General features: G+C 41.2%; 2 non-coding genes across 2 annotated transcripts; both read left to right on the top strand.

Annotated features, from left to right (window-relative positions):
• The first annotated feature begins 17,784 nt into the window (after positions 1 to 17,784).
• On the top strand, positions 17,785 to 17,859 carry Trnap-cgg (transfer RNA proline (anticodon CGG)). Its single transcript has one exon. It is a non-coding gene; the product is annotated as a tRNA-Pro (tRNA).
• Positions 17,860 to 18,085: 226 nt separating this feature from the next.
• Trnap-cgg (transfer RNA proline (anticodon CGG)) lies at positions 18,086 to 18,160 on the top strand. The gene has a single exon. It is a non-coding gene; the product is annotated as a tRNA-Pro (tRNA).
• Positions 18,161 to 26,358: the final 8,198 nt, after the last annotated feature.

Here is a 26,358-nt window from a genome sequence, read left to right as displayed (position 1 = left end):
TTTGTTTCACTGCTACGGAAGTCTCGACTAAAGCAAAACCTATGCTGCCTTGCAGAAAAGCAGAAAACAGAAGCTGAGGTCGTGCCAAATAAACACAAAAATTATGTGTTCTCTGTAATGTCAACGAGTCAGAATTTAAGAGCCCCCAAATGGTGCTACGTGGACGCTACGCTGCTCTGTAACGGTAAAAAACGGAAAAGAAGTAATCTCGCGCTCGTGGAATACGGAACTACTCAGAAAAAAACTGTTCCATTCTGGTGTTAGCGCTACGTCGTGCCCTTGTCCTAATGACCTCCGTACCCGCAGTAATGTTAGGCAGGCAAACCACGATAAAAGACGACACAGGAAACGGTAGCTGCAGAGAATGCAAGAGCATGAGCTATCTCCCATTTGTCGATTACTTTAACGTGCACATAATTACTCGTAGTCCTTATCTTCGTAAGAAAACATTACGTTTTCGTTTATATTCACTTGGAACGCATGAGAGCAGAGTAAGAGAACCCCGACTAGTTCCGTGGAGAAACAAAGTTCCTCACGTTTGTTAAAATCTAATGGTCCTGCAATAAACAGGACTTTTTACAAGCCTATTTTTCTGATGTTACATGCTTCCTATTCGGAAAGTAAGAAATACACGCAGGAACGGTGATCGACAAACCGTAGGAGGATTGCTTGCGTTTCTGACAGTGAGAGAATGAGGCAAACTATTAGGTAAGGTAAATACCCACCAGCTTCAGTGGTGTGTGTATCCGGGTAACTAAACCAAGTACTTGGCTACTGAGATAAATATTAATCACATATGATATCCGTTCATGTTTCATTGCCTAAGGAAATTCTGATATACCTGTGGAATGTTCTAACATCCTCATTTTACGGGGAAAAATTACGCTGAAGTATCTGAGGAGTTCGGTTTTGACTATGTTATAGTTTGGTGCCTCCTCCATCTCTGTGATTCCCAACTGATAATGTTGCTCTGGTCATGTTGTACCGAAGCGCAAAATCCTCACTTTGTGTTGACACTTTGTTTTCTGGCATGCTCTGAATTCGACATATTACACGAAGAAACCTTTCGAAGCACAGCGCATATCGCTTTCATATGCCGTTCGTCACGGGTTGGGTAACTTTCTATTGGACACAGCATGTAAAGAGCTTAACCTAACGATGTGAAGAGGAAGATCAAAAGCCACAGAGTTTAAAGGAAATGATTTTTTAACATCAAAGTACTTGGCTGATAATGAAACATAAGAATACCTTAAATATTTTTTTCTATGATGTACGAGATCCGGGAAAGAAACTAGCAAAATTCTGTAAAATTTACGGAACAAAAAATTGATGCCATGAGAAACAAAACGCGGAAAGAAGTACTACTGATATTGTGTAAGATCGTAGCTTTTATATCTGTATTGAATGATGTCAAATGATCTTTCGCAGAACCTACAGAAATTCTGGCAGTAAGTAAAGGCTATTAGTAGCACCAAAGTTAGTATACAGTCCCTAGCGAATGATACTGGAATTGAGGATAGCAAAGCAGAATCTAAACTGCTTTGATCTATTTCCAAATGATCCTTTATAAAGAAGAGCCAGGATAATCGCCCCAATTTAATACTCGTAGACTTGAAAATCTGAATGAAGGACATATTAGTGTCAGTGGTGTTGTGAAACAGCGGAAATCGTTAAGCTCCAGGGCCTGAAGGAATCCCTGTCCGATTCTATATTAAATTTGCGGATCAGTTAGCCCATCTTTTAACTTTTATCCATTGTAAATCTCTCGAACAAAAGCTGTGCCCACACCTTGGAAAAAAGCACAGCTCACACCGGTCTACAAGAAGGGTAATGGAAGTAATCCACAAAACTACTGTGCAATATCCTTGACATTGATTTGTTGCAGAATCTTAGAACATATTCTGAGCTCAAACATAATGAGGTCTCTTGAACAGAATAACCTCTACAATGCCAACCAGCTTCGATTCCGAATACATCTATTATGCGAAACCGAACTAGCACTTTTCTCTCACAGGTCATACTGAAACACTGGATCAAGGCAGTCAGGGAGATGAGTATTTCTTGATTTCCGAATAACATTTTACTCAGTACCAATGCTAGGCGTATCCGGCCTCGGTAGCTGAGTTCTGCCGGCACGGTAGCTCAGCGTGTTCGATCAGAGGGTTAGCAGCCCTCTGTAATAAAAAAAAAACTGAGCTAATCGATCAACAACGAACTTAAACGGATGTCTTACGACGTCCGCCCCGAGCACATGCAACGAACGAAAGCGGACAAATTGAGAATTAAAAAAAAAAAAAAGTTGTCGGCGTGACGGAATGTCAACCCTAAGGTCCCGGGTTCGATTCCCGGCTGGGTCGGAGATTTTCTCCGCTCAGGGACTGGGTGTTGTGTTGTCCTAATCATCATCATTTCATCCCCATCGACGCGCAGGTCGCCGAAGTGGCGTCAACTCGAAAGACCAGCACCACGCGAACGGTCTACCCGACGGGAGGCCCTAGCCACACGACATTTCATTTTCACTGCTGGGCGTAATGTCAAAAGTACAGTCATACGGGCATCAAGTGAATTGTTTTCCGGATAGAGAACGTTTTGGTAGGAAGACGTAGCATGTTATCTTGGATGGAGGTTCATCGTTAGAAGTAGAGATAAGTTCAGGTGTGCCCCATGGAAATTGTGTTCGAATCCTCGCAGTTCATGCTGTGTATTAATGACCTTGCAGACAATATTAATAGTAACCTCAGAATTTTTATAGGCGAGGCAGTTATTTTTAAAGAAGTGCTGTCTGAATATAAGTGCATAATTTTTGTGTCAGATACTGATAATATTTCAAAGTGACGTATAGATTGGCAACTTGCTTTATATCAGAAATCGATAACTGCTCATTTCACAAATTTAAAAAAAAAGAGGTATCCTATGATTATAACATCAGTGGGTCACTGATGGAGGAATGTGTGAAATCTCATGGGACTTAACTTCTAAGGTCATCAGTCCCTAAGCTTACACACTACTTAACCTAAATTATCCTAAGGACAAACACACACACCCATGCCGGAGGTAGGACTCGAACCTCCGCCGGGACCAGCCGCACAGTCCTTGACTGCAGCGCCCTAGACTGCTCGGCTAATCCCGAGCGGCGGGTCACTGATGGAACCGGCCTACTCATGCAAATACTTGGGAGTAACGCTTTGAAGGGATACGAAATGGAATGATGGCTTAGGCTCAGTATGGGTAAAGCAGGTGGTATACTTCGGTATATTGATAGAATACTAGGAAAGTGCAATCAGTCTATAAAGGATATTGCTTGCAAATCACTTGTGCGATCGGTTTTAGAATGCTGCTCAAGTGTGTGGGTCCCATACCAAATAGGACTAACAGGGGTTACGGAACGTATACAGAGAGGGGCAGCACGAGTGGTCACAGGTTCGTTTCATCCAGGGCGGAGTGTCACAGAGAGACTGAAGGAACTGAACTGGACAACCCTTGAAGATAGACATAAATTATCACCAGGAATTTTATTAAAAAGTTTCAAGAACAGGCTTTAAATGATGACTTTAGGAATTTACTACAAGTTCAGTGAATCGCTCACTTAGGGATAGTGAAGATAATATTATAATAATTACTGCACGCACAGACACTGTCAAACCATCATTCTTAACGCGCTCCAGTAGTGAATGGAAAAGGGAGAAAACCTAACAACCGGTTCCTTTGCATGTACACTTTTGTCCATACGCTTCATGGTGATCTGCATAGATGTAGATATAGATGTAGTTCTAGATGTGAGATGTGTATCATGTATGAGGAACAAGAGATTAGAATTTAGGTAGGACCATCCAGTACATTATACAGAAATGAGAATGATAACTTGAGAAGTGAAATGAACATCGATAAATTAGAAAATTAGAATAATGAAAACTGAAGTAAATGAATAAACACATTAGTATGAGCAACACCGAAATCTAACTTCTAATTACGATAAGAAGTAAACTAAAAAGAAGAAGAAGGAATACAGTGGAACAGTGAGTCAAAAGAAAAATGACTAACGTTTGTGTTGTATAAAAAGAAGGCGAAAATGAAGAAGGAAAATGTCAAAAGTATCAAGTTTGCTGCCATGATTGAAATAGCTCATTAAAAGCGCAAAACAAGGAAATAAGAAAAAATGAATATTTGGATGGTATCTATCCAATGAATAGACATTTATGGAAACAATACATAGCGTGCCCGTTCTCACCAAGTGAGCTTCAATGAACGGCCACACTTTTTCATCAAGTATTTCTCTGTCTCCATTTTTTCTGAGTTTAGTAGCATTTTTAATGTATTTATACATTCTTCCATTTCGAAGCGTTAAAATAGCATGTCATATCGTTGTAGCACAAAATAGTTCAGGCAGTTATGTCAATAGCTCTCAGTCTTTTAATTCTGTTGACTATCAGATTAGATCGCTTTATATATTTTTAACACGTACTCGAATTTAACTGAGTCTACCTTTCAGAAAAGGTCCTGATCTGTCTACAAAGAAACAGGAAGAGTTTTCTACAGCCTACTAATAGGTCGAATCTGCGTGAGCTGAGGCCATGCTCCTTCCTCGAGCTGTCGCAGAGATTGGGTTTTTGTGGCGACGGCTGTGGAACCTCCATTGGGGCTGTCGGAGCCACATGGGATCTTTGACATATTTGAGAAATCTGATGCACTTGGCGTGAATCTAATGCTTCTTTTGCTAGTTCCTTGGTCCTGCATCTCGCGCAGGTTTGGCATGCTTAAGTTTAGATTTACTTAATCACTGGTCATACCGGACTCGAGAGTCCATTACCGCAGCAACGTATTTTCGCCATCTGTCCCTGTCTTGGGCAATTTACTCCCATTCGCCTTCAATACCTAGGCTCCTCAAATCGGCCTTCACATTGTACTCACATCTACGCCTCGGTCTTCCCACGGGACGTTTTCCCTCTAGGTGCCCTACCAGTAGTCTGTGCGCTGCCCTGCCCTCATCCATTCGAGCTACGTGACCCGCCCATCGCAGCCTACGTGATTTAATAATACTGATTATGTCAGGGCTTGAATAGAGTTCGTGAACCTCTTCGTTATGCAGTTCTCGCCAATTTCCGCTAATGTCATCCCTTTTTGCTCCAAACATTTTCCTCAAAATTTTGTTTTCAAATACTCTAAATGGCTTTTCATTTTGCACAGTGAGAGACCAAGTCTCGCACCCATACAGCATAACTGGTAGAATAATAGTTTTGAATATTCTAATCTTTAAATATCTAGACAATATCCGTGATGAAAGTAATCTATTCAGTGAGAAATAGCGCGCATTTCCCGACCGTAATCTCTTCTTCAGTTCAGATTCAATCTCATTTCTCGAAGTGATGTCCACGCCCAGATACTTAAAAGTGTTCACTTTTTCAAACTGCATGTCTCCAGCTCTTACATTTCCTGACCTACTGCTGTTGGCATTATAATAGTAACCAGGTATTTAATTTTGTCTTCACTTATCCTTGGACCTACATCTTCACTAGCCTTGATTAAAGCATTCGCATTTGCTGTTACAGATTCTTTCCTATCGCTAATGATGTTTAGATCGTGTGCATACCCCAATATCTTAATATTTCCATTTAACTCCACACCCTCTGAATTATCTGCTGCCATTCGTACAATATTTTCTAGGACTAAATTAAAAAGTAGCGGAGACAGGGCATCTCCCTGCTTAAGTCCGTTTTTTATTACAGATTCTTCTGACTCCAATTTCCCCACGCGTACTCTACCTTTTGTGTTTTTCAAACTCACTTCTATAAGTCTAACATACTTCTATGGTATTCCAAGTTCCAAAAGAATTCTGTACAATTTTGATTGCAATACTGAATCATATTCTTTTGTAAAATCCATTGAAACATTATGAGCTGGTTTATTGTATTCCTATTTCTTTTCCAAAATTTCACGCAGGGTGAATATTTGGTCTATAGTTGATCTGTTCCTCCGAAAACCGGCTTGGTAATCCCCCACAATTTCATCTGCATATGGTGTAAGCCTGCTTAGCAGAATATTCGAGAAAATTTAAGTACCCCAGATGTCTGCGTCCAGTGTAAATCATGAAAGAGTGCGAACGTGTTTCAAATGTCTGTGAGGCGTGTAACTGAGGCGGGGCGTGTGGACTAGCCTGTTATTCACGTAGTGGGATGTGGAAAACCGCCTAAAAACCTTATCCAGGCTACCCAGCACACCGGACCCCGTCGTGAATCCGCTGGGTTGATTCGATAAGGGAACAGCGCGCCTATCAAAGTCCAGGAAGCAGCGTATTCGCGCTCTTGGCTAACCTGGTGGGTGGCATGGATCTGAGGAAAATTCACGGAAATAGAATGCTTTCCTCCCTTAAAATTCAAACTCTTCATGAAATCAACCATCACTTCTAGTTGAAATATTCTGTATAGAAATCGACCAAATTTACAACACGCATATATAAAATAATTCCTACATGGAAAACATTCTTCGCAGCATTCATTATTCTATGCAATATTACTTGATTTTATTTAACTTCAAAGAAGTAAATATAGGGAACCTGTAATCAAACATTTATCTTCTAATCATACTGTGACTCAGCAGCATCGTCTTAATAACTGGAAAAATTCATCCAGCAGACGAAAACAAGAAATTAAATTGTTTAAAGTTTGGTAGTTCTCACTGACCAGAAATTACAGGGACAATACGTTAGCACTTCTGTGAGAAAGTGATGGCCTTCGATGGATCGTTAATTGCTGGTCCCACACTCGGCACCACTCTGTCTTTAGAGGCCCCACGAATTCTGCCAGTGATACGCTGTTACACTAAAATGAAACCAGGAATTTTTACAGTAATTGCAAGAAACGCATACATATAATCCAAAAAGTAATAATTCGAGGATAATGTATCTCGAACATATGTTAATAAGGCAGTTTCGAAAAATAACTTTCACAAATGAGTTTGTGAATTATTTACCGTAAAGGAAGAATGTGCGTATGGTTACTGGGTCGTTCCCGATTAAAACACATGTGAGTTATTGTCTACTGCTGAAACTATAGATGAACAGTCACATACCCTCTATCGTGGGTAAAGGAGGCAGTGAACTTCGGTTTATTGATGGAATACTAGCCCGCATCTCGTGGTCCTGCGGTAGCGTTCTCGCTTCCCACGCCCGGGTTCCCGGGTTCGATTCCCGGCGGGGTCAGGGATTTTCTCTGCCTCGTGATGGCTGGGTGTTGTGTGCTGCCCTTAGGTTAGTTAGGTTTAAGTAGTTCTAAGTTCTAGGGGACTGATGACCACAGATGTTAAGTCCCATAGTGCTCAGAGCCATTTGAACCATTTTTGATGGAATACTAGGGAAATTCAATCAGTCTAAAAATGAGTTTACCTAAAAAATTATTCGTGCAATCCATCTCAGAATACAGATCAAGGGTGTCGGACATATACTATTACGACTAATAGAGGGTATTGAACATACACTGAGAAGAACAGCAGGAATGATCTCAGGTGTGATTCACTCATGGCAGAGTGTCGCAGAGATGTTGAAAGAACTGAATTGGCAGCCCTTTGAAGATAGACACAAACTATCCCGACAAAGCCTGCTTCCAAATTTTCAAGGAAGGCTTTAAATTACGATTTTAGGAGTATACTACGACCCCCTAAGAATCGTTCCCAAATCAAAAAATGGCTCTGAGCACTATGAGACTTAACTGCTGAGGTCATCAGTCTCATAGAACTTAGAACTACTTAAACCTAACTAACCTAAGGACATCACACACATCCATGCCCGAGACAGGATTCGAACCTGCGACCGTAGCGGTCGCACGGTTCCAGACTTTGGCGCCTAGAACCACTCGGCCACTCCAGCCTGCGTCCCCAAATCGATCATGAGGACAAGATTAGAATAATTACAGCATGCATTTAAACAGTTTTTCGCGTTCCATACTGAGCCCTCACGATCGAATGGCTGTGGGCACTATGCGACTTAACTTCTGAGGTCATCAGTCGCCTAGAACTTAGAACTAATTAAACCTAACTAACCTAAGGACATCACACACATCCATGCCCGAGGCAGGATTCGAACCTGCGACCGTAGCCGTCGCTCGGTTCCAGACTGTAGCGCCTAGAACCGCACGGCCACTCCGTTCGATATATCTTTAGTGGGCTGGTTCGCCATCCTTGCATGCCGCATTGTCTTGCTGATGGGGAGAGGGGGTGAGGGGATGGTAAGGTCCGAGAGAGAACGCAGGTGGTACATCGGCAACAAGTGTGGCTGCGAATACAGAGGGGCGCTGTACGCCGAAAAGGATAAGCAGTGAGGAACTTGGAGTGAATGCGGCGAGTGCCGTTTGCAGAGCCAAGGAGAGGGATCGGGCCGTGGTTGGTGAGGCTGCTGCCTTCGTGTTGGCCTGTAGGCTGCTTGGATGTCGGTATCACTGCTGGGAGGAGCGACAACATTTCAAGTACTGATTTCCAACCACGACTTTTCGACAACACATGCAGCAAATTCCAGTTTCTGAATGTGGTGAAACATTTCATCTGATAAGTGCAGGTTTACACGAAAAGGACAACGTCCTGTACTGCTCTGAACTTCTAATGGGGCTTATGGATAAGAATTCTACCAGTTGTTGAGGCCTAATAACCGCCTATTAAGACAGGTTATGTTCCGAAGCAGTAAATCACATAGTAGTCAAAATGTAATATAGTCGTGACAGAGTGATTACTGTGCCGTTGTAAGACTAATATTATACCATGTGTTTGGTGTCCGTTGGTGATGTTCCGGGAACAATATTAATTGCCTGACTTGTGGTTGAGTTCCCAGTTTCTGGTAGCATAAATGCCCACCGTTTTTAATGTGCATAGACACTGTGCAGACCATTGTAGGAACGTCACTCACACTTCACTTATGTAGAATTGGTTTGTTCCCTATTTCTAATGGTTCATCCATGTGTTCAACAATTTGTTCTTTTAGAATTTTAGTCTGTAGCAGTTCAGTCCATCCGTGGGCCTGTGTCATCTTCCCAGTGAACGAACGAGAGCTTAAGGAAGGTTTTCGCTGCACCCAGTCGGCCACGACCTAGCGCCGCTCTCTTATCGACCGACCGACCCACCGACTGACGTGCCGGTGTTAAAAAAGAATGAGCCATTTCATGTCAATCTCTTGACCAGAGCTGTAAAACAGTACTAATTCAGTTCAATGTGTCCTACTTTCTCGAACATCTCTGGCTTTATTCTGGTGACTGTTAACATTTAAGTTCAGAGCTTACTTCGCACTGACCTGTTGCTATTTGAATGACGATCTGTTGAACGCCGGCGCATGTTTGGATCTTAAATGTCTTATGACCAGATTTTCTATCAGTGAAAGACTTAGTGAGCGCGGTGGAGCGTGTTTCGTAAGTACAAATGTTACGCAGAAGGGCGTTAATACAATTTGGTAAGCGCCAGGTGAGCATTTTTCTCAAATTGGAAATTTAGTTTCAACTGTTTGAAAAGGTAAATTGTTATAGAGATATAGTGTAGTAAGCGCTAGCCGCATATTTTCTTAAACCTGAAGTTTACTTAAATTCTTACGCACATCTGCTTTACAGGGTGTTGTGACCTACCTTTCCTCCCTACACATTGTTAATGTGTAATCAGCATTTCATTTGAGTATTTCACACCGTGAGAAATTTGTTTATTTATGTCCATGCACTCACTGATGAAACTTGAACCGATAAATTATTATCATACAAACTGTGAATGATGTTGATATTTCTGGGTTAACCGTACCACTCCATACAGCTTCGTGTGCTGAATCTTGTGAGCTGTCCCTAAGGCTGTCTTTTCACATATGTGAATGGAATGGGAAGATTTCCTAGTACCTGGTGCAATGGGGTTTAACCTCTGTCATGCGCTTCACATTAGAACGTGGGTGTATATGTACGTGAGTCGTATAAGACGTAGGGACTGAAGGTACTCTTTTGGCAAAGTCCGTGCTCTATGTTTGCCGTACGACTGCGAGGTGATTACTTCGTGGCGTCCGCTATCAACGATTCCGTTGGCTATTGCTAAGTCGCACCAGTGTGCTCTCAGAAATGTGAAATAAGAAGAAATGTGAGATAAGACACTGCTCATGTGCCGCTGGAAGGCGCTTCGAATCGTGCAGCACTAAAGTCTCTACCTGGCGTACACTATACGTTCGTGACCTATTCACTGAATTTCAAATGGATTGCATTTTGGATAGCTTCACCGCTTGTTTTAGACCGAATTGCTTCGAAATGGATAATCTAGATAATTCTCTAATGTTATTCTGCAATTAATGACGACCTGGCACGGAATGAGACTGCGACCTATCGAAGCAACTATAGCGTATCCATATTTTGTTTGTCGAAAAAATTTGTTGTGCTGTACTGGGTGTTGTTTTCCGTTATTGCATAACACTGACTGATGGGTTTCTTGTTATAAGGAGAACGAATATTAGGTAAGTAATAGGCTGAGGACAGTTAACTGTCGAATTGCTTTGCTAAATGACGTTAAAAATGTGGAGCAGGATTTGTTGACAGGCTATCGAATCACAAGGTTGCAGCTGACTGATGTAGTGGTTCAAGGCATCACCAACGAAGCATGACGCCTGGGTTAAGAATTCTTCCTAGCTTAAACAGAATAGACTATTGACCTTTCACGCAGGATCGAAGCGTAGCTGGTGATTTTTACCTATTAGGAAGGGTCGATTTTTGTAGCAATGTGAACAGCTTAAACTTAAGACTCCAGCAATTCCCCGACAATCTCTGGATTAGACAAATCCCTCCGTACATCGGATGAGCTAATTAGCGTAGCAATCTACACAGAGAAGACAGAGAGCCATTTGTAGGTTGGAAGATAATACATGTCATTTAGGTTGGAGAAAGAAAATATACTCGTAAACCTTAGTTAACGTCTAAGAGATCTGTGCAAGGTTCCAGAATTACTGCCGTTCATTAAAGATGAAAGCCAAATGTTGTCTTATCTTTCATCTTAACTAAACTGGTAATATCTGCAATTTCCTCACAGTATTTTCATCTTATAATACCCGTGCAACTTTTATTTATGTGGTGACAACAGTTAATCTTCCCAAGCACAATGGAAAAATTGCTCTAGAGTATCCAAAGAACTGTTCCATCATGATAACGATACCTAAGTTCCAAGCAAAAAAGTATAAGTGAACCACGGAGTGAATGTAAATGATATCTTGGTATAATTGAGACCTTCTCATAGGCAACCGTCTGTGCGATACACATGCATGAGCAGTTAGTCTAATTCGTAAGAACTGTGTGAATTACTTAAGCGCACAAACGATAATGAGTGTCTGGTGATAGATATTTGTTAGTTGTAGTATAGTTAAGGACGGTATGGGTTCATAGTACGGCCTGCTGCAGATCCAGGACCACACCCTCCCTATCTAAAGCACACCGCCTTCAAGCCACGAGTGGCCTACCGGGACCATCCTACCGCCGTGTCATGCGGATAGAAGGGGCATGGGGTCAGCACACCGCTCTCCTGGTCGTTGTGATGGTATTCTTGACCGGAGTCGCTACCATTCGGTCGAGTAGCTCCTCAATAGGCGTTACGAGGCTCAGTGCACCCCGAAAATTGGCAACATCGCATGGCGGCCGGATGGTCACCCATCCAAGTGCCGGCCACGCCCAACACCGCTTAACTTCGGTGATCTCACGGGAACCGGTGTATCCACTGCGGCAAGGCTGTTGCCACCCTGCCTATCTAACCCAAGTTAATTTAGGCAAGTATCTGATCCATTTCTGAAATAACTACTTGATGCAGGACCTTAATATGTTTATTGCATGTTACATGATGCTGATACAGACAGCTGCACTGAATTTACTTTATCCATTTTATAATTTTTAAGGAATACTTCTTTAAATTTATTAACAAAAGATATTAAGTTTATTCTGCAGAAAATATTTTTGTGAACTTCCTAAAAGGGGAATATTAATGAATGTAGTACCAGAGGTGGCTTTTTATATGTAGAGTCTCTGAAAATTTCATTCATTTATCTATGATAATTTCTGATTTAATGGGGCGTATCTACTGAAAATTTTAGTTTGCGGGAAATTGACTTTAAAGAAAAAAATTTTAGAAATTTCTTACTTACAGTTAATTAAAACTGTCCTGCTGCATATGATGGCTCTTCTTCGACCTCTACCAGGTCTTCCAGCTTCTTTTTCACCTTTCTCGATGTTTGTCTTGCTTTCTTGGCTATATTAATTAGACTTCCAGAAATTACATAATGAAATGTTAGCTCTCATCCAAATAGTCTTTTTTTTTTTTGGTGATTCCTTGGAACAATCTCAGTGTTGATAATTGTACGTAGAGTCTCACTACAGTAAATTGTAAAACGATAAACTTTCCTTATCTCTTACAGTTCTGTAAAATTGGGAGCTTTCTCTGTACTAATTTCAAATTTAAAAGAATCTAGACTAATTCCATTAGTGAATCCAAAATTTAAATTAAGAAATCATTGTGATAACAACTCATTCTTACCACTTACTTAAGTTCGATGATGGTAATGAGTGAAGATAAGGAAACATTATCTTACTGTATATTATCTTAGATATATCCTCAACCTATTTTATCGTTGTTTTTCATGTATTTCAAACATATGAGAAAAGTAATTATGTCAACTTTTAGCACATATACGTATACACAGTATACATAGTACAGAAACATCTTGTTTACACTAAATACACATGAACAACAAAAATACAAAACATTATAGTACATGAATTACAGTACACTTAACTCAGAAATCTTGTCAATGACAATAAAGGCAAATAAAAGGCCAAATATACAAGTTCAGCTTTACGTAAGCATAATATTCGTTCTACACAGTTCAGAGAGATAAGTCTTTTTAACTGTTGAACAAAAGAAATTAGCTTTAGGTGACAGTTGCATGAAATTGCGCTGTTCGTGACGCAACACTATGAAAGTTTTTGCTTTTTGTTGTTAGTTAATTGGGTGTGCTTCACAGTCACATACATTTGTTTGTTATTGTCGGAGCCGCAGTCTTCAGAAAGTGGAAACCGATGGCGTTAGGTCGAAGAATTAAGTTATGGTGACAGCTTACAGTGTGTATGCCAGAAGAATGTTACGTTTGGAGTCCAAGGAAAGTGCTGTGAAAGATGAAATTCATTAGCCGACTGGTTCAGCAGAGCATCGGTTCGCTTCATATGTGGGTCATAGACATCACGTGGTATCGGTCTTTAGTAGTTGTAGCAATTCAATATTGGAATCGATTGCATTAGAGATTGCTGTGTGGATATCCAAGAAAAAATGTGCTTTCATTACTGATATGAGATGCAGATAAATTATTCCATTGCAGTTTAGTCATCCTCGTTGGTCTCATACTAATGATTAAAATTCTAGGATGGATTTGGGGAGGCAAAGTCTCCGTGCTTCTGCCCCATCTTCTTTCCTTTCCATTTCTTGATGGTCTTCGCTTCCGCTCTTTCCGCATCTTCCCATCTTCTCTTATGTAGTTTCTTTATTTAGGAATGGGACATGGAGAAACTTATTATAATTAAAAATTTGTGTATTTTGTTTACCAGCATATTTGTTATATCGTGATATGTGGTCTGGTATTATAGGATATTTTACGGCACATGTTTTCAGCGGTCTGTTTCACATTTCCAATACACTTTATTGTAACCGTATTTCATCTTTCTTAAGAGGCTCATTTGAAATAAGCGTCACTCAGCGAGCTTCCCATCGTAAGAATTGCTGTTTGGTGTAGCGAGCGATTCTCTTAATGGTTTTACGGCCCCAGTTTGCTTCGCTGATCAGGTGTATGACGCTTACCGAACAGCTCTTGGAAACTGTTGCTGCCGCGTCGTATGCCTGACTCCCGGTTCCGCTTTCGAATTCCACTCTCTCTGCCGTTCGCCTCTCTTAAAATTGTCTGCTAGAGCAGATGAGTTGTACTCATAGTCGCGTCTCCGCTCAAACTTTCTCTCTCTTTTTGTCGGATTTACGCTGCCATATCTCCTGCTGCTGAAATACATACTGTCCCATAATCGTCGTCCAATTGTGGTGCAGGGTTGTGGTGGGTGTAGAACTCTCGTCCTTACAATGGTTGTCTGCTTTAAACTTTACTCTATAATAACTGAATCTTACCCTTACTCGTCACCCTGCCCTTGCCTTTACAACAAGCATATAAACTCAATATAAACTAAAACTACAACTAAAGGAATGGATATTAACTCATAAAATACATGTTCTGGATGTTGCATCCAAGGGGCAACATCACTTTCTTTATCCAAAATTTATAATTTTCTTCAGGTTCATAGAGAAAAGACAGGTACCAAATATTGGTGATGCACGATGTGGAAGGTTTGTCATATCACGTAGTTAATTCTCAGTCTTTCTTTTCCTTTCACTTTATAATTTAGATCTACAAAAAGGTTAGCACTGTCATGATTAACAACCTTATTTTAGTTTTACGGGCTGGACTTTTTAACAGCAAAGTAGTTCCCTGTCAGTTTCTACCCGCGGTCTAGGGGCAGTGTTTCTCATTCCATCAAAACGACCTCGGTCAATCGTTTGAAACACGCCAAGTCTTAAATTTTGATTAACAGTCAACATTGCGGCCAAAGACTTCCGGCATAAGAAGTGACCCTCATTCTACCAACGGCCTTTTCAAAGAGGGCGGTTGAGAAGACAGAAGTTCAGCTCACTCTCTAGTCCATGGGGTGGGAAGTTCCCCTAAAGACGGAAGAATCAGCAATGACCAACGGCAAAGGATGCAGAACGCCATGCAAACCATTGCTTACAGACACATAAGTGTATCTACAGGACATGTGGCCTGTAATTGAGAAGTGTCATGATGATCTATCTATTGGTGAAAGACTCCAGTATAGTTCCCCATTCGGACCTCTGGGATGGGACTGCCACGGGGTAAGTGACCATGAGGAAAAGATTGAATAGCCAACGAAAGGATAGCTTTGTACGAGAGGAGGCGTGGAATGTTAGGACATTGAACGTTGTAGATTCCGTCTTCAGGCCACGAGTGGCCTACCGGGACCATCCGATCGCCTGGTCATCCTCCGTGAAAGATGCGGATAGGAAGGGCGTGGGGTCAGCACACAGTTGTCCTGGTCGTTATGATGGTATTCTTGACCGAAGCCGCTACCATTCGTTCGAGTAGCTCCTTAATTGGCATCACGAGGCTGAGTGCACCCCAAATTGGCAAAAGAGCATGGCGGCCTGGACGGTCATCCATCCAAGTGCCAAACACGCCGGACAGCACTTAACTTCGGTGATCTCACGGGAAGCGGTGCATCCACTTCGGCAAGGCCATTGCCTTGAACGTTGTAGGAAAGCAAGAAAATATGAAAGTGGAAATTCAAAGGCTCAGTCTCGATATAGTAGGGAACATTGAAGTGTAACGGAAAGAAGGCAAGGATTTCTGATCGGAAGAGTATATGGTAATATCAACAGCCATAGAAAATGATATAACTGGAGTAGGGTTCTCTATGAACAGGGCGGTAGGGCAGCGAATATGTTACTGTGAAAAGTGATAGGGTGGTTCTTCTAAGAAACAACAGCAAACCGACATTTACAACGATAATACAGGCATACATGACGACTTTGCAAGCGGAAGGTGAAGAGAGAGAAAGTATATCAGGATATCGAAAGGTTGATGAAAATCTAATAGTGTTGGGGGAATGGAATGCAGTTGTAGGGGAAGGAGTAGAAGAAAATATTACAAGATAATAAGGGCTTGGGACAAGGAACTAGTGAGCAGAAAAGGTAACTGAGTTCTGTAATAAATTTCGGCTAGTAATAAAGAATACTATGCACATGAATCAGAAGAGGAGGAGGTATACTTGGAGAAGGCCGGGTGATACGGGAAGATTTCAGTTAGATTCCATCATTGTTAAAAAGAGATTCTGGAATCAGATACTGGATTGTTAGGCGTACCCATGAGCAGAGGGGAACTTAAGATCAGCTGTTATGGTCGCGAAGCAGATAAAGTTAAGGGATTCTACTACCTAAGCAGCAAAATAACCAATGATGAAAGGGGCAAGGAGGATATCAAAAGCAGACTACCACTGCAAAAAGGGCATTCCTGTCGAAGCCAAGTCTACTAGCATCAGACATGGCACTTATTTTGAGGAAGAGATATCTGAGAATGTACGTTCGGAGCACAGCATTGTATGGTGATGAAACATGGGCTGTGGGAAAACCAGAAGAGAAGAAAACCGAAACATCTGAGATGTGGTGCTAGAAACTAATGTCAAAAATTTGGTTGATTGATCAATTGAGGAACGAGGAGGTTCTGTGAACAAATGGACTGGAAAGGAATGTGTGGAGAACACTGATAAGGAGAAGGAACAGGATGGTGAAATCTGTTAAGGCGTCGGAGAATGTCTTCAGTGGTACTAGAGGGAGCTGTAGAAGCCAAAAACAGTGGACGAAGACAGAGGCTGGAATAAATCAGCAAAAAATTGAGGACGTAGATTGCAAATACTACTTTGAGATGGAGGGTTTGACACAGGACAGGAATTCTTCGGCGGGCTGCTTCAAACCAATCAGAAGAATGTTGACCCATTTAAAAGCTTTGTCTTTCCTGTTGGTCCCTGAAACATAGATCTTTCAAGTAGAGGAGTTTTATCCTATGGTTTAGAATTTTCCTTTCACTCAACAGGCATCTCAGTATTATTATTCACATTATTATTCGAATACCTGTGGTTTTTTAACTTTACCTCTGTTAACTCTTCCTTGCCTCTTTATTTTTTCTATAGCAATTTCTTCTGGGTGACATTTTTCCTAATGTCCAGGTAGTTACTCCAATTCTTCTTAATTATATGCTCGACAATAATGACCAAAATTTTTTCACCTACACAACAAAGACATATTAATGCCATACGAAAGTTAAAACGTCACTGGCTTTCGCCTCCTTAGGCAGCCTCTCTCCCTTATGTAATGAGATGTTATCGAATCGCCATATTAGCATTCCTAGATGCCAATCAAAAATTCCTGTCCTCCCTGTCGTTCCTATTAATCTTCTTCAAAGGTCCACATAACTTTGCTAAGTCCTATAGAAATGGTGGGATCTAATGCACCTTCAGTATGAGCCCAAATATCTTTAATGCCTCGGTCGCATTCTGTGTACAGAACCTCGTGCAACATCTTCCTCGATTTTAACTTTGTACATTTTACGTCCACCAACCATGATGACAACATGCCACGTCCTTCGATAGGAGAGCTTGCAACTTCAGCTTTATAGACTACAACCGGTATTACATTTCCTGCAACCTTTAATCAATTCACAATGGTGTCATATAGCAACGTCTTATTTCTGCAGTTCAGTACAACCGTTGACTGAAACATGCGTGTATGTACACATTTTCTTCAATGTGCTTTGCATTAACTACTTCTTTATTTATGTCTCATACACAGGCAATGAAATAGTTTCCAGAATGAGATTTTCACTCTGCAGCGGAGTGTGCGCTGATATGAAACTTCCTGGCAGATTAAAACTGTGTGCCCGACCGAGACTCGAACTCGCCCGAGTTCGAGTCTCGGTCGGGCACACAGTTTTAATCTGCCAGGAAGTTTCATATCAGCGCACACTCCGCTGCAGAGTGAAAATCTCATTCTGGAAACATCCCCCAGGCTGTGGCTAAGCCATGTCTCCGCAATATCCTTTCTTTCAGGAGTGCTAGTTCTGCAAGTTTCGCAGGAGAGCTTCTGTAAAGTTTGGAAGGTAGGAGACGAGGTACTGGCAGAAGTAAAGCTGTGAGTACCGGGCGTGAGTCGTGCTTCGGTAGCTCAGTTGGTAGAGCACTTGCCCGCGGAAGGCAAAGGTCCCGAGTTCGAGTCTCGGTCGGGCACACTGTTTTAATCTGCCAGGAAGTTTCATATCAGCGCACACTCCGCTGCAGAGTGAAAATCTCATTCTGGAAACATCCCCCAGGCTGTGGCTAAGCCATGTCTCCGCAATATCCTTTCTTTCAGGAGTGCTAGTTCTGCAAGTTTCGCAGGAGAGCTTCTGTAAAGTTTGGAAGGTAGGAGACGAGGTACTGGCAGAAGTAAAGCTGTGAGTACCGGGCGTGAGTCGTGCTTCGGTAGCTCAGTTGGTAGAGCACTTGCCCGCGGAAGGCAAAGGTCCCGAGTTCGAGTCTCGGTCGGGCACACAGTTTTAATCTGCCAGGAAGTTTCAATGAAATAGTTGTTCAGTACTATCATGTTTAACACTACATTTAAAGCAAACTATCCCTCTTGTTTCCAAATTTTAGAATCAACTATCCATGATCAGAGATGTCACTCAGTTGCTATAATTTTTGTTTCATCTTAAAGTTCATCATCTATTTGAGCTGGTTTGTCTGCCCAAACCTACCGTTTATTCTTTTTCTCTGTCCCACCATCCTGTATTAACATTCTAAACGCATATACTCCCCCAGAGTTTGTTTAAGTTTCAGTTTGTCCTCAAAGAAAAGGGTAACATTGCCCACAGTCACACTTCACTTGCCAGTGTCAAGTACAGGTTGTTGTTGGTTTAGAAAATCAGCTCCAGTAATCATATCATCGGATAAATTTGTTTCTGTTATCGTCTGACATGTAAAAGCAGTTCTCGTCTGCTTGGTACCATCAGTGAAATGATCTACAATTGGTCCCTTCACTTTCACTTTTATGGTTTTAAACACTAGAATTTCACTGTCTTTATTGCATCGACTGAATAACTGTTCAGAAATGTCCGTCACTGCACTACCTCTAACAAGCAACACATTAATGACCATATTCCTGATTTTTACATTAACTAGTGGTAGTTCTTCTGGAGGTAGATTCCCTTCGTCTTCTTGCATCAGTACTTCCAGAACTGAATCATAGATAGCCGCGCGGGATTAGCCGAGCGGTCTTGGGCGCTGCAGTCATGGACTGTGCGGCTGGTCCCGGCGGAGGTTCGAGTCCTCCCTCGGGCATGGGTGTCTGTGTTTGTCCTTAGGATAATTTAGGTGAAGTAGTGTGTAAGCTTCGAGACTGATGACCTTAGCAGTTATGTCCCATAAGATTTCACACACTTTTGAACATTTTGAATCATAGATAATTCAGTTAAATTGTTCAGGTTTCAGCTTCGGAAACCATGCTTTACAGCGCACATACAGCGACAACTTTCTCTCCTGATTGTAGCTGCTTTCCCATTCTTTATTCTTATTTCTCTTTAGTCATGAGTGTACACTATCACTATGGCTAATGAATTCAACGTGTAGTGACTCAACAACGTGTCATTTACCCTTTGAAATATGCAGTGACAGGGGTGGCGATGGCTGACTGCTGCGTGTGATGTGTCAAATGGTTGTCAATTCAATAACACAATTCTGGTTTCTGACTAAATTTAACCAGTCGAAAGCTTCCTTACGTTTCTGTCAAGTGGAAGACTGCATGTGTCCATAGGCCAAGACAAAATGGCTCTGGACATTTGCCAAGGCTCAGTGACGTGATAAGATTAGACTGCATGTGTCCATAGGCCAAGACAAAATGGCTCTGTACATTTCCCAAGGCTCAGTGACGTGACAAGATTACCTTCAAAGTTCTCATAAGAAAGATGATTAGAAAGCATCGTTTTGCCCACTTACCTGATCTATGAGGGTTCAGTATAAATATGACTGAAACAGAGCGTATTAAAACAAAACTGTTTACAGAAATACATCTCTCTGCGTCTCCACAGAGGGTTAAAAGCCCTATGCAACTGTTGACTCCACTCGAGAGAAGAGAACCTAATTTGTCCTTCCACAATTGACTACAGGTATATTGTCGTGAACAGCCCACACCCTACCGCGGCCTTACGTTGTACCAACGCTGGTATCGGCCAACGGGAGCGCTCGGTACATTCCGCACATGCTTGTTCGAGTCAATTCGAATTTTCCTAGTAAATTTCTGCATCGCAGTAACCTCGCCTTCTACCTCCCTATTTTCATTTCGTTCAATCACCTGCCGAGTTTTTGTTATTGCATTGAAGTTTCACCGGGGCAAACGACCTTACATGGGCAGCCTCCGCGCTTTTCACGACCGGATGATGCCATCCAAGTGTTTACTGAAACTGTGACGACACAGAGAGTTTTGTTCCACCTGCCTTATAAATGTGCAGAGGCGATGGCCCAGAACATTGTTGTGTTAAAATGACTCCCTGTCATGAGGATCGATTAGTTGTGGCTCAGTAATGTTTCGTAAAGTTAATTTCCATGTTGCGCTTCTGTTTTCTAACCTCAGTGAGTGTCCTCTTTCACTTCAGTTCTCCGTTACCATAAATATTTGCTCATTTATAGGCATGTAGATAAGGAAGGGTCTACTAATATCATGTACACGAAAGCCACGTATGTGCCCATTGCTTATTGCAATCGTCATTATGGAAAATAGCTTCGTCCAAAGTAATGCACGTGCAACGTCAATCGAATCGGCGAGAAGCGGAGAATCATCAGAGTGAGGTCGCAGAATACCCTGTCACCTTAAAGCCTCAGTATATTTTTTAAATACGAAGATAAATTTACAACATTCTTCGAGGGAATTTTATCTGTGTAAATGTAAACAGAACAATATTTACAGCAAACCGATCACTCTTTATATTGGTGCATAGCCTCCCTCTGTAGTTTAGACAGGTCAGACTTTTGTGACATTTCAGCTTGCACTTGAGAATGGCTATAAAGCAGAAATCATGATTGTGAAGTGTAAATGAATAATAATTTATAGTTGAATTGCGGAAATCGCTTTGAGAACGTTGTCGTATGTAGTGGGCATGCCAGGAGTCCGTGGCTCTAGCTTCGAACTCGTGTTCTTACTCTTCTTTCTGAGCGAGTTGAGTCCACTTGTATCTGACAACACACAACTAGTTTTCTACAAAGGAGACTCACGAGTCGAGACTTTGGGCATATTAAGATGGCTGTTTCTGAGATGATGTCGTAAGACTCGCTATCGAGTTTAAATCAATAATTTCCGATCTCTGTTCTGCATGTCATGGAAGTCCTTGCTATGTTCCTTGAGGTATGTGTCATCATACGTTTTCGCAAATCCTGGACTGATGAAAATCTTGTTTGAAGATGGTGTAGCTGTTGAGGAGGATACCAAACATGAAGGGAGGCAGGTGGGCCACATGAGTGTTCACGTAGTTGACAGCTGTCATGGCGTCATGATAAACAGATGAGTATCCCCTATAGCCTAATATTGCCCCCACTGATCAGCATGCATGTAATGATGCAGGTTTTGAGTAGCCCTTCGTCTGGATGGTGGTGTACCAGAACATGGCCATTGACCTGGTTTAACAATAACTGTTGATACGTGACTAGGCGACATGTTTCCCTCGATGCAACGATCAGTGTTGATGATCCCATGCCCAGAGCAATCGTAGCTGAGAGTGTCGCTGGGAACACGTAAGGGTCTTCTGTTGTGGAGTCCCATGTTCAGTATTGCTCGCTGCTTGGTGTTCTCCGTGACACTTATGCCTACATCAGTGTTGTACCCTGAAAGATCCTACAAAGATCGTCGCCTATCCTGCGGTGTACAGGGTGAACAAGAACTCCACAGACACACCTTCAGAGGTGATAGTACGGACGTAAGGAAGAAAAAAATTCCAGTAAATAATGGCCTTACAATGCATGAGCACTTGTTAAAGGGAAGGAATGTGTTTCACTCCTGCAGAGATGAACAAGTGCTCGTAACTCTAGATCCGCTCTTTAATCAACATTTTTTTTTAATTTCTTGATCCACACTAAGACCTCTGAAAGTTTATTAGTGGAATAGTGGCTCACCCTGTAGCGCAGGCTGCCGCCCGACTGTCATCTTCTGTGATGATGCTCTACGCAGTCACTCGCAAACAGCAGACCAGCTTCCCCATACCTGGCATTCTCGTTCCCAGGCGTCAACCCTTTCTTTTTTTGTAGACCTTAATGTCAGTGAACTATGTCATTTGCGGCCTGTATCACCAGTGGCATTGCCTTCGCCACTTATGTCTGCTGCGCTACTACAGGACGATTCAGCTGCCTCTATCAATGGACGATATGCAACCTGCAATGCATTAAAAACAACGTGTAAGTTGTTCATATTATCTCGCTCGCTACGAGGAAACTGTTAGTCTTACAGGAAAAAATTAACAGAAACTTTTTGAATGAAATTTAATGTGAAGAAGTTTTGTACTAGTATAGTTTTCCCTTGGAAGCCACAGACTTCTTGTTCAAAAAATCTCGTTTGATGAAGACTTTTGTAAGTTTCTCTTGAAGTATGGTACGGCCCCTAGCAAACATTAATCCCAGAATAAAGTTTAACTACATTAAACTGCATACAAAAGGATCTCATTTGTTGTGTTGTAAGACCAATAGTTTGCTTGTGTTCAGGGAGAGAATATGAGAACGTTGATTATTGTACTAGAAGGTGTAGTATGTTGCATGAAACCCGTAGGTGGTCGAGCTCAATCACCCTGTTCCGTTTGTTCACTGCATCTTGTGCCCAAAATGTCACTATGTGGCATTCAGTAACGTGATGGGTAGTGCGCATAATATCTACACTCATCAGCCAAATTATACCAGTCAACTGTGATGTAGTGGTACCTATTTAGAAATACACCTCGACTCCCTTTCTTGCTGGCCCCTTGGGATGCCTGCAGATTGGAGTAGCCGCAGATGCCAGATTTTAGCTAGGTAACAGAAGTCTACGTTTACGCTCAGGAAACAGATAAATTTTTGTGGAATATTAGTTTTTCAGTAGTTGCTACATGTAAATGTTTTGGAATAGAACTATGGGTAACGGAGATTTTCTTCATGCCAACATCAGTGTTTAGTCTCCTGTGAACCCGAAATGGTGATGCAGGCTCAACGAGTCTTACATTCTGTGCAGTCACATGAAGAAAAGTTAGATATGTTCAACAATACTAGCTGAATCTGATTGCTGCTGCTTTAATGGGGCAAATACAAATATGCAAAGTGATGTTAGTGATATAAACCTTCTATTATACAACGACATGATGATTTAGGCAGTAATTTTCTCTTGTGGATTACTCTTGCTTCACAATGCAAACGTGAACCTTTTAAAAAATTCACATAATGCCAAAAAGGAAGTGCTGGTAACTGGTATACAGCTTTTGTAACGTTTATTTGAATGAATAATACTTTCAGAGCCTCGACGTTTTAATAACTAGCATCAATCGTTATGCACACAGGACACGAAGTTTTAGTACTAAAAACTGAATTTTAAATTCAGATGAATGTTCCAAAAAATGTATATAGTTACTGACTAAGGCACATGAAACCATCCGAACTGTTAAGATACCTGCCGTAGGTTCAGTTCAATGTGTGTCAAGACGAAACAAAATTCGATGAATATTCTTTAGTATACCAAAATACTATACACATTTTTAACAACGATAGTACTACATCTCTCAATAGGGTAATAACTGGTACTGTATTAGTTACCTTGGTCTTAACTTAACTGGAAATGAAGCTCAATATCTACTTGTACTTTAGGGACTACTCGGTGCCAACAGTCAACATGCCACCCCCGAAAGATACAGAATTGGAGGCTTTTCCCAAAACCTTCTTCTACAAAGAGGGAACGTTGTTCTTCAAAACGATTTTCTTGATTTCGTGTCTATATGAACCGCGGCAAGGAGGGCACGGGTTGCGCTTTTTCCTCCAGCAGCCGCTGCTTTCGAGGGACGGTCGCAGATGTTTGTCACATGCTGAGAACCGCAGCAGGGCGGCCGTGCACCGTCCCTGGCGTGGGGAAGCGTAGCCGGTGTAGCGCGTTGTTTACGGCAGCCAGCCGCAGAGCCGATGCATTATGCATTACCTGCCCCGCTCTTTCCCGACGCACGACGAACTTCGGTTGAGGCCACGAACGAAGTGTAGCTGTTAGGTGCTGCTGTGTGATAAGAAAGTCAACGACGGAAATCCAGTTTTACGAAATCAGTGTCGAACGCTAGAGTTCGTGTCTCACTTTCCACCGTTTTCCTACGTGCCGTCGTTCGGTAACACGGTATTCTGAAAGCTTGCAGCGTTACTAAAACCCATTGCAGAGGAGAATAATTTACTGTGTGATTTCTTACGTGATAAATACTGCAGTAAGCTAATTATAACTTAATTGCAACGACGTCCCTGTTAGATATCTTCAACAGAGAGGGATGAACGTCTTCCTGAATTTTTTTAACATTTTCATCTGCTTCCAACATACTTAGATAGGCTTTTGGAAGCAGCAGTGAATTAATACAGGCTAAAAACAAAGTCCAGTTCTCACTACATAGCAACTCATCATAAAGTAATTGAAGTAATATGTTCTACGGATGATAATTTTGGCTGAATGAACCTGCCAGTCACGCGGTATTAATGCCAAACATGTGACAATATAGCACATACTGAAGGCATATAGAGATATGTTATAGAAAACCTCCTTCCCGAGGCATTTGTGGATCATCAACTCCTTGGAACAGAAATGCTTTGCTCTACATATCAGATCATCTCTAAGACTCGGTCATAACAGGAAGTAACAGTGAAAATGAAATACTAGACGTCCGCAAAACCACCTTCTCATTAATCCATTACAACTATTGATTATGTACCTGTTTATATCTAAAAGTTATAGTTTCTGCCATCTCCTGTTGAAGTACATTGATTGCGTTATATGATTAATTTAATTAGCCTTTTACATATTTGCTCCTGGAGACAAACTTACCACTGAAAAATATGTACATCGCTATGACAGAATTGGTGGTATAGTTCGGTAAGACAGTTATTATACCATCATATTAATAAAAGAACCAAACACTCTCCCTTCAGTTATCCAGTTCCTTTAGCGACATATCACTATCAGCAATTCTTACGAGGAAAATTTTGCTTGAAAATGAGTTAACGTTGAACAGAGCTGACGTTCTTCGAAATTTAGTGCTGAAATGCACCTTGTGCGATGAGGTACGAGAAGGTTGATTAGCACCTTTACTTCCCTTTGTAACTTACTTCACTGATTCTGTACTACATACGTTAGGATAATGTTGGCGAAACAGAAACGGTATGACGGATTGAAAAAATCTTAAACGTTCTATATACTTCCCTGTCTCCTATGATTTGCATTACTATACAATTTTCTCCTGTAGGCCATGTGAACTTCAATATGTTCGTGACACATAATAAATTGACTTAAGCAAAGAGCGAGCTGCGTTTAATAGCCTTTAGTTACTTGTTTTGGATATTATAATTAGCAGAATCCAAGGAGATTACATACAAGCTTACAACACTGTTAACATTCAACGCTGATAGTTTTAAAATAGTATGTAATGAATCAGCAACCTAAGTACTTCCACACACGTTTTGATTAATGAGTAAATTTTCCAAATAATAGTTTCCTTTGAAAACTTCGACAATTCCTCCTAAACTGCTCAAAATGGAAATTCTATAGCTCTAACAGAACTCTTTCAGAAATTCAAAGTCCATATGTCACATTTTAAACTAAAAGGCAACAAGTCTGCATATGCACGCTATGTGGCTATCCGCTAAGGAAAACAAAATAATGCTTAGCACACACTATCACTGAAATTACACCATAACTTCTATAACACACCGGGAGGCAAACATTTTATAGGTAAATAAAATCAGTTCTGCAGGCGTGCAACGTAGATGAGATTCGTTCCACAAATAATTTGTCAGATTTACGACAACGAGTGTTTAAACACGCCCCAAAAGTTATTAACCTGAAAATAAAATTTATTTATATCTGTACATCTCGGACGTAACAAAGCGAGAGACAACTCCGAATGCGAGATATGACAACATTTAACATTTTTGCAAATAATATTATTGCCCTTTCACAGAAATGGTTGCCACATAATATTCTCACGAGATAACTGTAGCTAGTCGTGGAGCGCCACCTAAATATAAGAAATAAACAGTACAATTGTGATAACAGGTTCTTTTAAGATACAACTCTGATAACAGGTTCACACATCATTAGGAGTTTTTGACCGTCAGTAAAATGAGTGAAATATATAAACACGCACTTAAAAGCAATGAATCTTAAGCTGCTTAACAAACCTGCAAATAACTTCCCTAAAATGTAATTTCGATCGATATTTTCATTCCTATTGCTTCAATACTTACGCTTTTCACATTTTTGAAACATGTAAATGTCTTTGAGAACAACGATATTATCTCTCTGACTTTTAAATTGTGAACCTATACAACATTCGCTATCTGATGGCAACACAAGGAGCAGTACCTAAATTATGACATACAAAGATGGGATATTAGTATATATAGTTTTAATAACAATGTTTTGTTGAGTTTAGATAGCTCAGACATATGAAAATAAAATTTAAAAATGCGTCATTGTTACCTTATCTTCACTCATTCCTTCTGTAAA

The sequence above is a fragment of the Schistocerca cancellata genome, chromosome 3 (genome assembly GCF_023864275.1).
Source record: "Schistocerca cancellata isolate TAMUIC-IGC-003103 chromosome 3, iqSchCanc2.1, whole genome shotgun sequence".
Taxonomy (NCBI): Eukaryota; Metazoa; Arthropoda; class Insecta; order Orthoptera; family Acrididae; genus Schistocerca; species Schistocerca cancellata.
The sequence above is the reverse complement of the archived record's forward strand: the minus strand, read 5'-3'. Positions and strand labels throughout refer to the sequence as shown.